The following is a 12,888-nucleotide window of genomic DNA, read 5'->3' as shown; positions in this document are numbered from 1 at the left end:
CCCACAGCACGGGCGCACACGCATACAGGTGTGCACCCCCAAAAATGCACATGTGCACACGCATGTACCTGCACCACAGCCACTTGTGCACACGTGTGCACACACATGCACATCCACACACACGTGCACACGCACCTGCAAACACATGCACCCCTGCGCACACAAGCATGTGCACAGACACCCCCAGAGACACCCACACACACGAACACACGCGCTGAGGTGGGTCCATCCTGGCACAGCCCTGGCAGCACTGCCGGGCTCGGGGCCGCGGCTCCAGCCCCCCACCCGCCCCGCTCATGTGCCTCCCCGGTGCAAACAGCCGTGCCACCGCGGCTTTGATCCCCGATTTCAAGCCTTTCAGCCGCAGCTTGCCATTGAACCGCAATGACAGCGGGCGCCGGGGACGCTGGATGCGGCTCCTCCTAATGTAACGTGGCAACCAGCACTTCGGGATTTGCGATGGCACCGTGTGAGCCGCTGCGACGCAGGGAGCGGGGGGACAGCGGCGGCACACGCCCTGCAGGCTCCCTGCAATGGCACGGCCACACGCCCAGCGCAGGAGCAGGGCTCCTGTCCCACTGTCCCCACCGTACACCAACCGCACCGCCGGACACGCCACGGGCAGCACCCATGGGTGACGCTGCCCCGTCCCCAGGCTCTGCTCACCCACCGGCCCACGAGCAGCACCTCGAACCAGTGAAGCAGCTCTGATTTACGCATGACCTGGAAGGCGGTGACAAGCAGGAACAGCCCCGATGAGACAGGTTAAATCAAGCAGGTTAAAGCCAGTTGAAGATGAGGGCGGGGGCTGGTGAGCCCACGGGGCACACACCATCATGTAAGGATACCTGGCCCTGCGTGTCGGGTCACCCTGGTCCAGCTCCCAGAACAAGGCTTAGTGGGAGGCAAGTCGCAAACTTGTCATTAAATCTTCGTTGTGGCCAGTGTGTGTTGAAGGGATTAATCAAAGCCACAGACCTCTGACCGGTGCCCCAGAGCTGCAGGATGGGCTGTGCAGGTGGGACGGAGGGCTGGAGCAGACGGCACCAGGACACAGAGGTTTGGGGGGCCCTTGGTGCCAGGTTGGCACCCACCCTGCGCTGCGGCTGGGGACAAGGGGACCCTGGGCCCCTCTGGCGGGACAGGCAGAAGGGGCCGTGTTGGCAGACCAGGGGCACCCCAGCGCTGCCAGATCCTGACCCTGGGCTGCCTGGAAAGATGGATTTTCAGGCTCGAAATGGCAGAGCAGGAACGTGAGGCCAAACCCGCTACTGCCACACACACAGGCTGAGGGCAGTGAAGGTTTTGGAGAGGCAGCACGTCCAAACCTTAGGGAGGAGCAATGAAACACCCACCAGTGTCCCCAGGGGGACTCAGCACCCTCAGCTCCTCCATCCCGGCTGTTTTCGGTGGGTGCTGTCCGCCTGCAGCCCAGCTACCGCAGCCAGAGTGACACAACACACCCCGCAGCGCCGTGCCCCCGTGGGCTTGGGACAGAGAGGGGTGGATGGAAGAGACACCGCTGTGTCCTGGTGCCACCAGCAGCTCCCACCCCCTGCCAGCTCCCTCCTTGCCAGCACGGCTTCCTCCCAAAAACACCCTGGCTGCCTCCCAACCATTCCCTGTGCACAAAGCCAGCAAGGACTCCCAGGGACCCAAGGGAAGAAGCAGCACCCAAGGGCTCGGGGCCCAGCATTTCAAGGTGATGGGACTGACCCCTGTCCCCATCGGCCACCCATGCCTGGCCCCCAGCTTTTGGGTGACTCCAGGTCACTCTGTCCTCTGAAGTCGCCCCAGGAAAAGCAGCAGCTCTCACCTGGGAAAAGGCCAAACTGAGACTCAAGGAGCTGCTCACCCACCTCTGGCACACACCCCATGGGCTGTGCCGCTGCCAGCATTGAAGTGCCACCACCTGTCCCCACTGTGCTGGGCCAGGACAGTGACACCAGGGCCCCCTGCAGCCCGTTTTCCAGGTGCAGAGGGGTGGGGGATGTCTCAGGACTGGCTGTAGCCGCCACATGCCGGAGCTGAGCCGAAACCGGAGCCGCTGGGAGAGGCTGGAGTGTGGGAACGGCAGGCGTGAGCTGGATTCCTCCCCGCATCGATTTAGCAAGCTTCCCGCAGCCAGATGTTTCCAGCTGCCAGAGCGGGGAGCAGCGGGGACGGCTCGGCCTGTGCCTTGGCAGGGTCAGTTGGACACGCCGCCCCAGCCAGGCTCATTTCCCCGGCAGCAGCGGCTGGGACGTGTCCTGAAGGCTCGGGGACCGGCCGTCCCTCCATCCCAGCTCCAGGCTGCCCTGCAGCCCTGTTTGCAGCTCCCTGTTGCTCTTGCAGGCTCCATCCTGCTGTCACAGAGCAAAGGAGCTGTGGCTCCAGCCCCATGCATCTCCAGCCTGGCCACGCAACACTGAAACACAGCCCCTTGTCCTCAAGCCCTGTGCAGGGAGGTCACCAGGCTCCCCCCAGTGCCAGGCTGGGTCTAAGCCACCCTCACCAGCTCTGTCTGCAGCCCCGCTTGGGCAGCTCTACTGGCCCCTCCGGCCCCACTGCTGCTCCTTTCTTAACCAAGTGCTCAGCACTCTCTCCAGCATCAGCAAACACAATACAGCTCTGCTTTGTACATGGGGAAACTGAGGCAGGAAGCCCTAGCGCACCCCAGTGTCCGCCAGCACTCTCCTGCCCAGCTCCATTGCCTGCCTCGCTCTTAAACACGGGCAGCGCTGCCCACAACACGACGGCGGGCACCGGCACAGCGACCTGGCATCGTGGGTGCCCAGTCCCAACCCAGGTGCTGCCCATCGCCCCTCTCCTGCCCCATATAGTGGGGAAACAGTAGGTACCGTCGTCGAGAGAAGGAGCATCGGCAAGGCGCGATGCAGGGCTGGATGCAGCCAAGGAGTAGGAAGAGGAGGAGGAGGAAGGAGGGAGCTGTGCTGCGAAGGGCTGGCTCAGGACAAGGCACTGCGGGTCTGACTGGGCCAGGCCCAGCAAAGCCCGGCCTGGAGGAGAGTGGGGAGCTCCAGGCTGAGCCCACGTCCAGCCCTTCCCGGCACCCCCAGGAGCGAGCGGGGGCAGCTCCTCTGCCTGCAGGACGGGGTGCAGCCGACGTGGCCAAGTACGTCAAGGAATGAGGAAATCATCGACTCCAAACGGCTCGTGACAGCTCGTTTCAAAGGAGCATGTGGCCAACAGCTCCCGCCGGGACCAGGCGGAGCCGCGTCCACGGACACGTGTGCCCCATGTGCCTTGGCACAGAATCCCGCGTGTTTGTGTGTGTGTGTGTGTGTGTCACCCCAGTGCTTGTTTGCATCATGCGTGCATTCATGTGCGGGCCATGTGGTGGCAAAACCCCTCCATCTGCAGAAAGGTGCGTGTATGTGCACACCGGTGCCCACGGCTTCGCACACATGCCCACATGTACATATGCCGGCAAGAGGATGGCAGCAGCCAACACTGGCACGAGCGCACCAGACTCGCGTGGATGCACCGTCTGTGCTCGTGTTCACACGCGCGGCGTGAACGTGGCGCTCGCATGCGTGTTCTCTTGCCCCCCATGACCCAACCTGTCTCCTTTCAGAAGATCAGATTCGGAAAGGACTCCTGGTGACCCACTAAAGATTTTAACGGCAAATCGGAATTTGCTGTAAACGGCCTCGTGGTGCTTCTGAGTCATTATGGTGGGCCCCGATTACACAGTAGCTGCAACAAATTTCCCCAGGCCGTGAAACATTTTTAACTGGTTGCTCAATTCCTTCCAGCGCATTGAAAAATACACTAATAAACTCTGCAATAAAAACCATTCTCCCGGGGCCATGAGGCTCCTCCAGCCCAGCCGAGCTCCCCATAAACCCCCGTGCAGATACACCCATCTCCCACCGCGCTGTGTCAGCCCGTGCTCCCCACCGCGTTTATGAATGAATCCGCCCAGGCGTCATTTTGCTGGTATTTTCCTTGCAAACCCTCCGTTCTGGCACCCAGAGCCTGAGATCCAGAGCCTGGTGCAAACCTTGCAAGCCTCACGGGTTCCCAGCTCACACCCCGCAGGACGCAATTCGGTTACCGGTGTCTTGGCATGCCAGCGGAGTCTTTCCATATGGAGGAAAGTGGGTTCATCTTGCATTTCTTACAGCTCTGACTCATGCTCCTTGACGGCTGGGCAGGGGGATGGTCGCAACCTGCAATCCTTCTCCTTGTGGTTTAATTAATTCCCTTCCTCTCGCCTAACAGCTACCAAACAGGCTAAATGAGCAGCGGCGATGGCTAACGGGGCTCTGCGGGGTGGCTGCCTGGTCCGCAGTGTTTGCTTCCACCATCGGCCTCATTCTCCAGCCCAGACCCATCCCTGCAATCCCCGTATGCTCCCCGCGGGGATGTACTGGGATCCCCAAAACTCAGGAGATGCCCCAGGGCACCCAGACAGGGCAGAGCATGTCCCCCCAACCCAGGAGGGCATCTCGCCCTTTCCTACAAACTCGTTGCCCCTCCCTGTCAGAAGGCAGTAGGTTCATTAGCACTCCCACGGTTTAACTGCCAGGGGCTCCTTGGTGTCTCCCACAGCAGTGTCAGGAGTGGGTCCCGCTCTCTGGGGTGCAGGGACAGGGCTGAGAACCCTGTGCCACGCAGCACCCTGGTGACACCGTACCTGGTACCCGGTTGAGCAGCACCTCTCAAACACCCCGGACAGACAGATGGGGAGAAGCATGGCCACCATTCCCGCAAGAAGGCAACAGCCCCCGGGCTGGCGGAGCTGGAGGTGGGATGCAGAGGCACAGCCTCCTGTCAGTGGGCACTGGGGACACGCAGGGGACGCTGCGGATACCTGAGGACAGGTCCCTGTCCCCAGCCAGGGCAGGCTGGGCTCCCAGCGTGCTGCCATCCCGCACGTACCCTGTGCAGGCTGCGGGGAGGAGCCTGGACACAGCCCAGCACGTCCTGCGCTCGCCCTCGGCCAAGGGACAAAAGGCCAAGCAGCAAATTTGGGGTTACAGTGGGCAAGACCAGCAGGGGCAGTGTGCCACACACAGCACCAGCCCCAGCCGGGACACAGCCAGAGGAGAAGCGGTGACAGGACCCTGCTTTGGGACTGCCACCCCGTGTCTCACACCTTGCTGGGCCCTTCTGCGAAACAACCGGGCTCTGCAGGAGGCTCTGGAGGTGGCTGTGGCAGGGAAGGAACCCCTTCCCCTGCCCGTACCTGCCGTCCCCATCACCACAGCCGTCCCCATCACCACAGCTGTCCCCATCACCACAGCCGTCCCCATCACCGCAGCCATCCCCATCACCACAGCCATCCCCATCACCACAGCCGTCCCCATCACCACAGCCGTCCCCATCACCACAGCCGTCCCCATCACCACAGCCATCCCCATCACCGCAGCCATCCCCACAGCCATCCCCATCACCACAGCCATCCCCATCACCGCAGCCATCCCCATCACCACAGCCGTCCCCATCACCACAGCCGTCCCCATCACCGCAGCCGTCCCCATCACCGCAGCCGTCCCCATCACCGCAGCCGTCCCCATCACCACAGCCGTCCCCATCACCACAGCCGTCCCCATCACCGCAGCCGTCCCCATCACCACAGCCGTCCCCATCACCACAGCCGTCCCCATCACCACAGCCATCCCCATCACCGCAGCCATCCCCACAGCCATCCCCATCACCACAGCCATCCCCTTCACCACAGCCATCCCCATCACCACAGCCATCCCCATCACCGCAGCCGTCCCCATCACTGCAGCCGTCCCCATCACTGCAGCCATCCCCATCACCACAGCCATCCCCATCACCACAGCCATCACCGCAGCCGTCCCCATCACCACAGCCATGCTCATCACCACAGCCATCCCCATCACCGCAGCCGTCCCCATCACCACAGCCATCACCGCAGCCATCCCCATCACTGCAGCCATCCCCATCACCACAGCCATCCCCGTCACCACAGCCATCCCCGTCACCGCAGCCATCCCCATCACTGCAGCCATCCCCATCACCACAGCCATCCCCGTCACCACAGCCATCCCCATCACTGCAGCCATCCCCATCACCACAGCCATCCCCGTCACTGCAGCCATCTCCGTCACCACAGCCATCCCCGTCACCGCAGCCGTCCCTGTCACCACAGACCCCACCATGCGTGGGGCCCATCAGCTCCCCACTGAGAGGCAAGAGCAGAAAATTAGCAGCGGTGACAGGCCGAGACTTCAGCCGAATCAGCACTTCTCGGGCGAGCGCGGCTGCTAAGCCTTGCGAGTCGCCGCTCGTAACAAGGGCAGGGCTGAGAGACCTGGAGCCTGGACCCTGTCTGGCTCCAGCGAGCCAAGCTTTTAAAAGGGTTTCAGACTTTCTCAGGCTAGAGCAGCCATAAATCTACTTAATTGGGTCTCTTCCATACACAAGTTTCCAAGTGAACCCGCTGGAGAGATCCAGACCGGGCCCCCAGCCCATTTGCGGGTTATTCTTTCAATGGATGCTGTGCTTGGCCCCAAACCACCCCACCTGCACATCCAAATTACAGCTCCGTTTTCAGCAGTGAGAGCCTCTGGCTACTCCATGTCCCGTGCATCCCACCTCCGCACCGTCCTCTGCGCTCCTGATGAACCGGGAGAGCCCCAAATCCCCCGTTCGCTGCACATCCCTGTGCCGCAGCTGCTCCAGAGCTGCTCCGGGGAAGTGCTGGATGAGCTGGGAGCATCCTTGTACCAGCATGGTGCATCTCCAAAATAACCCAGGGGAAACACCTCTGCGGTTTGGGAAGGAGGGGGGTGGCAGACGGCAGGTGGAAGGGCCGGATCCCCACACCATGGGGTGTCCTGAGCACACTGTCACACCAACTCCTCGTGCACACAGAGACGGCGTCACTTGCGGTCACTGCACCCGGACCTGTCCTGAGCTGGGGACATTGCAGCGCTCCGTGCCTCAGTTCCCCCCCAGTCTGCCGTAACCCCGAGGTTTAGCGTTACCGTGGTGCGCCAGCAACACGGCACAGCGCAGCCCAGCCTGGGGACCTCAGGAGCCCCATATGCTCCACACACGACACCTTTAATGCAGCCACCAGCAGGCAATTAAGGCGACACCGCAGACCCTGTGCAAAGAGAAAACCACCACCACACCAAGAAATTAGGGGAAAATAATAAAAAAATAATAAAACCAAGCCCATGGCGAGGCAGAAGGTGCAGACGGGCCCCACCCGGAGGCCCCGGAGGGGTTCACGCTCCCCACGTGTCACCAGACGCGGGTCGGACATTGTGGAAATTCAAAATTCCAGATGGCTCTTTTTGGGTGGTGTGGTGGGTTTTTTTTTCCCTTGCCTCATTTCCAAGGCAACAAGACTCGCTGTCATCTGCTAGTTGCCATAGAGATTTCACCTGATTCTGCTTCAGCGGAAGAGAAAGCCGGGCTCGCTGGCTGCCGCTGAGGAGCCACGAGCCGCGACCGCCTTCGAACTTACTGGGAAGAGCAGAGATAAATGGGGCTTTATACCACGGAGGCAATGGGCTGATTCAGAGGATCAAAGGAAGGAACTGCGGGTTTTTCTAGCACAAATCAGCCCTTCACTTAACTGCTTCGGTGCCCTCCAGATGTGCCCTACATCTGGGGACGTCACCAACCCCCATCCCAGGGAGAATCCTGCGCTCGCTTCTGGCTGTGACTTGAGGAGCAAGCAGGGACCCCACAGCGTGACACAGGGCAGGGGATTGACAGCCAGTCACGGCCACCTCCTTCCTTCCACAACCACCCTCACCTGATGTGCACAACCCTCCTCCAAACCCCCACAGCCCAGAGAGTGAGCGAGCCAAGGGGGACGCGGGGCGAATGCAGAAGCAGCCAGGGAGGAGGGACACCCTTGGGTGAGAGTGGAGACCATAGAATCATTTTGGTTGGAAGAGACCCTCAAGACCATCGAGTGACAGGGACAGGAGCGCTGGCTGCAGTCGGCTCTGGAGCACTCCCTGGGAATCTGCTTCCATGAGGGGACACTGGGTGACCTTCTTCCCCATACTGGCTGAGTATTCCCTTCCCAAAGCAAGGCCTTTTGCCTGATTTCATGGTGCCAGCATCGCACGGCAGCAGCTTTCCCAGGAAGTCCCGCTGTGTGCACAGGGTCACAGGGAAGGGCAGATGTGGTGCAATAACGTCTTTACACCCACACTGAGGTTTTCCAGCAACATGGACTCAGACAGCAAAAGCCACTGGTGGGAGGGAGATGAGAGTAACATAGAATCACAGAATCATTTTGGTTGGAAGAGACCCTCAAGATCATCCAGTCCAACTGTTCCCCACCCCTGTCCCTGCCCCATGTCCTGAGAACCTCATGTCCGTCTGTCCAGCCCTCCAGGGATGGTGACTCCAGCACTGCCCTGGGCAGCCTGTTCCAATGCCCCACAGCCCTTTGGGGAAGAAATTGTTCCAAGGTCCAACCTCAACCTCCCCTGGCGCAACTTGAGGCCGTTTCCTCTGCTCCTGGCGCTTGTTCCTGGGGAGCAGAGCCCGACCCCCCTGGCTCCAAGCTCCTTTCAGGCAGTTCAGAGATCAGAAGGTCTCCCCTCAGCCCCTGAACCCCCCAGGTCCCTCAGACACCCCTCAGAAGCCCACGGGCTGTGCCCAGCACAGCTCGGCTGCTACAAACGTGGGGGTTACACACCACGTGCCCCCCAGGAGCCACACACAGGGGCCACAGACAGCGCTTGTTCCACATCAGGCGCTGCCACCGTTGCAACCGCCCCGTTATCGCTGAGGATTCTCCATGGAGACAGTGGGTTTGTGTCCGTGCTCCAACCCCGGGTGCAGCACGTGGTTTGCAGTCACTCCCCCCGGACTCGTGTTTGCCCCCAGGTCCTGCAGCAGCTTCACGACCGCCTGTCCCTTCCCCAGCACAACCAGCTGCCCAGGACCAGGCACATCGCTGGTACGACGGCACCATTCCACCCCCAACTGCGTGCACTCATCTCCTTCTTTCTCCAGTTGGTCTGGGAATACAAAGCCAGGTGAAAACCCAGCACCACAGGGATTCACAGGCCCTCGCATGAGCAGGACAGCCACCCAAACACAGGTGAGGAGTGACACAAAGCAAGAGCAACCCAATCTGTGACAGCAGCCCTTGGACACGCACTCAGATCATAGGATCACAGAGCGTCCTGAGTTGGAAAGGACCCACAAGGATCATCACATGCCCCAAATCAGCAAACCTGACGACCTAAGGGAGCCCTTCCACTCAGTCTGGGGCTCCTGTTTCTGAGAACATTGGATTCCTCGGGCATGGAAGATGCTGGACACCAGCAGGATGCTCAGGGGTGGCCATCACCCCCTGGAGCACGGCAGGCAGCGGCCCCATGCTCATCCCTGCCCTGCTCTCTGCTGGGCACCCAGGCCTGGCTGAAAGGGTGTTTATCAACCCCAGGAGCCCATCCCCTCCCCAGCCCACGTCCCCATACCAGGGTCGGCGGGGAAGGGCCCGGCCAGGCAGCTCTTGGCTCGAGTTGGCTCCATTTTGCAAAGAAAACAGAGTCATTAGCAGAGCCAAACTCCCCATTCCCAGCCAGAACACGGCCATGCTTGGTGAAGCTTTATATTCAGAGAGACAAACAACTCACATTTGCTTTTTAACTGTTGGAATTGCACCCACTGGGACGGAGCGAACAGGGAGCCTTTTGTCCCCCTCGCCTTGTGACTGCGAGCTTTGTGCAGAGCAATGCGTTGCAAACACAATTCTCCCCGGCCTCAGCTGGGCTCTGGTAGACACTTGGTCTGTCTGTCCATCACCAGATCAGCCAAAGAGCCCTCGTGTGTCTCCAGCAAGAATGCAAAATGTCCTCCCTGGCTCCCGCGCCAGCGCAGCCTGCAGAGCTGCTCTGCACCGGGTGGCTTATCAGAACCACCAGGAAGGACCCAAAACGCAGCCGGCGCTGGAGGCTCTTTGCCTTGACAAGTGACAGGGGTGGGAAACCCAAACTGCAGGGGGCTACAGGCAGCAGAGCCGCTCACCTGGGTGACAGCTCACCTGGGTGACAGCTTACCTGGGTGACAGCTTGCCTGGGAGCGTGCGAAATGCCAGCACGGCACCGTCACAGAGCCCAGGTCACCGTGAACCTCCAGGGAAGGTGCCCAATCACCTCCCAGACAGGGGGTCTCTGGAGACCCTCAGCCCATTGCTGAGCTCCTGAACATCAGAGCTGGCAAGGTACTCGCCAAGTTGCCGCAGGCACCGGCGCTGCTCAGAGCTGGAGAGGATTGAGGGACAGCCCGCCCGGAGCAGGACGTGTCCCCGAGGCACCGGCTGAACCCCCATCCCGACCCAGCCGCACTGCCCCGGGACGAACACCCTGCGCTCCAGAGTGACAAGATCCCTGCGGTGCTGCTCCCCCAAACCCCAGCTTGGGAAGGGGCTCAGAGCTCAACCCGGGCTCTCTGCAAAGCCCAGGGGACACCAGCCCCCAGGGACACCAGCCCTGGCTGCAGGCTGGACCAGACCACGGCACGAGGGGGTCCCCAAGTGCACCTCGAGAGAAGAGCCAGGGCAGGAGGCAGTTCATCTCCGGCTCCCCAGCCCAGGGGGGTGAACCCAGCTTAAACGAGTTCCAGCCTCGTTAGTGGATCTATTGTTACCACCTCCCGCGGGAGCAGGGAGATAACCCAGGCTATTTTTGCTTCCATCTGGGGAATCGTTTCCCTCCAACATGCGCTGCCACGATGCTAATTTTTAAGGCTGATGATTAATTGATGCCAGGCTCATTACGGGGCCAACGGATCCCTCTTCCCCAGGAGCCCCAAGGACGGGGGGCGACATGTTTTGACAGATGTTGTTTGAGCCGCGTGTGAGTGACGTCCTAACAACGGAGGAAAATAGGAGCCATTACCATGGAAAGCCCTGGAAATGGGAAGGGAAGTGCCTGCACGCGACCCCGGCGCCCTTCCCCGCACAGCCCTAATCAGCCCTTCACGCTCTGCCCTGACGGTTACCAGGGTTTTGCTCCCGGAGATAAATGGCCATTGTGCGAGCGTGGGGGTAATTGAATCTCCTGCCTGCGGCGCGGGTAGTAGGGAGGGCTCAGCCTTTCTTGTCCCCCGGCCCAGCCTCGCAGGACGGCCAGGTGCCAAATTCACCCTGGCACCGGGCGCAGCAGCCTGTGGAGAGCCAGAAACCAGTCCCTGCCTTGCGAGCACCGGGACCGTGCGAGGCTTAGGGTCACCCTCCACCTGCGGTCCCCGGTGAGCACTGCTGGGAGGTCTGGGGGTGCTGGTCTTACCAAGCACTGGGGCAAGATTCACCCCCTGAAAATCGTGGCAACATCTGCAATAGCAGCCCAGGCAGGGCTGAGGACCGATGCGCACATCATGCGTTTTGGGATCCCTTCATTCTGCCCCAGCAGCTGCCAAGCTGACGTTCACCTCAAAGCAAACCTGCAGTGCCCTCCCATAGATGGAACAGCAGCAGGAGGGTCGATGGCTCTCACAGTGACACACCAATGTCCTGCGTTTGTCCCCCGGGCCCCCCGTGCAGCCCACAGGAACCAAGAGCTCCAGGGCCCCTGCCCAGAGGTGGGATGAGGTAGCCTGGTGAGGGGAGGGACTCAGATGCTTTAGGACTCAACGCCAAGAACTGCTGTGAGTGCAAGTTTTACTGTACGATTGGCAGTGCCAGGGACGGGCAGGGGGGAAAAGGCTCTGAAAATGGCATTGGCACCAACAGGAGGGATTTCAGTGGGGCATCCCAGCTCTCCACTGAGCGCCGGCTCCCGCTGACACCCTCGCCACGCATCTGCCAACACCAAGGGCTGAGTGACGTGCAGTGACGGCAGCCACGAGCCCCCAGGCACATCAGCTCGCTCCGGCGTTAAACGGGAGAGCGGCCGCTCCCGCTCATCCCCAGAGCCCTGTGCAACAACAAACCCCATCCCTGCGTGCTGCAGGAACCGCGTGAGCATGCCAAGAGCACGCCGAGTTGCACACCCCGGCTTGGATGGTTCGGGATCCCCCCGCCGGGCTGGAGACAATGCTGTTCCCTGCACCGCCAAAGCCTCAAGCGCATGGCTGTGCCGCAGGCAGCGTCCTCCCGGGGACGTGACCCTCTGAGGATGGCGCGGTGGGGTCTCCCCAGCACCACAGCTGGGATTTATCCCCTCCAAGATGTCCCACCTCCACTCAACGCTGGACGAGCCCTCTCCGCCGTGGGAAGCAGCGCTGCAATGTGCTTTGGGCTCTTCTCCCCACATTTGCTCCGGGGGCCCGTCCAAGCACTGACGATGCGCAGCCCGGAGCCGCGACCGCTGCCGGCAAAGCCGAGCCAACACCGCGGCTTGGGGGGAAACATCAGCCAAAAGTCACTCAAACAAGGAAGCGATTTGTCTTCTCCTGGCTGCGCTTCCCCCTGACAAAGGAGCGCGGGGCAGGAAGGCAGATGTGATCACGAGCGGCGTATGAACCAAGCGACCACCGAATAGGCAACGGGGAGCGCGCACCCCAGGAGCCCGACACATAGAACAGAACAGGGGGAAAAGGATGAAAAAAGAAACACCATGTGACCCCCCGCTCGATCCAAGCCAGGCATTGCATCCAACGGTTCTGAATATGAAATGCACACAATGAGCTCCAGAGGGTAATTAATCCCTTCAGGAACACTGTAAGTGATTGCAGACAGCTTACCAAGGAAAAAAAATTGGAAAGTCATTGAAAAAATTATCATAAAGTGTTTCTTATTCTGCTCCAGTATGAAACACAATGAGATCTGCTAGAAGATCTCCCTGCTCTGCAAAATGTACAGGCGATGGATTTAAGCTGTTTTCCTAACAGCGCTCAATCTACCTGCCAAGCTGACAGCTGTGAGAAACCCGCCTGGCCAGAACAGCGGTGGGATGGGATGGGATGGGATGGGATGGGATGGGATGG

General features: G+C 60.8%; 1 protein-coding gene across 6 annotated transcripts in view; it reads right to left on the bottom strand.

Annotated features, from left to right (window-relative positions):
- Nucleotides 1-12,888, bottom strand: part of NAV1 (neuron navigator 1) — a 75,522-nt gene that overhangs the window by 33,153 nt on the left and 29,481 nt on the right. The gene's annotated exons all lie outside the window — the stretch shown is intronic.

The sequence above is a fragment of the Columba livia genome, chromosome 22 (assembly GCF_036013475.1).
Source record: "Columba livia isolate bColLiv1 breed racing homer chromosome 22, bColLiv1.pat.W.v2, whole genome shotgun sequence".
In the NCBI taxonomy this organism is placed as follows: domain Eukaryota; kingdom Metazoa; phylum Chordata; class Aves; order Columbiformes; family Columbidae; genus Columba; species Columba livia.
This window is presented reverse-complemented; position numbering and strand designations above follow the sequence as displayed.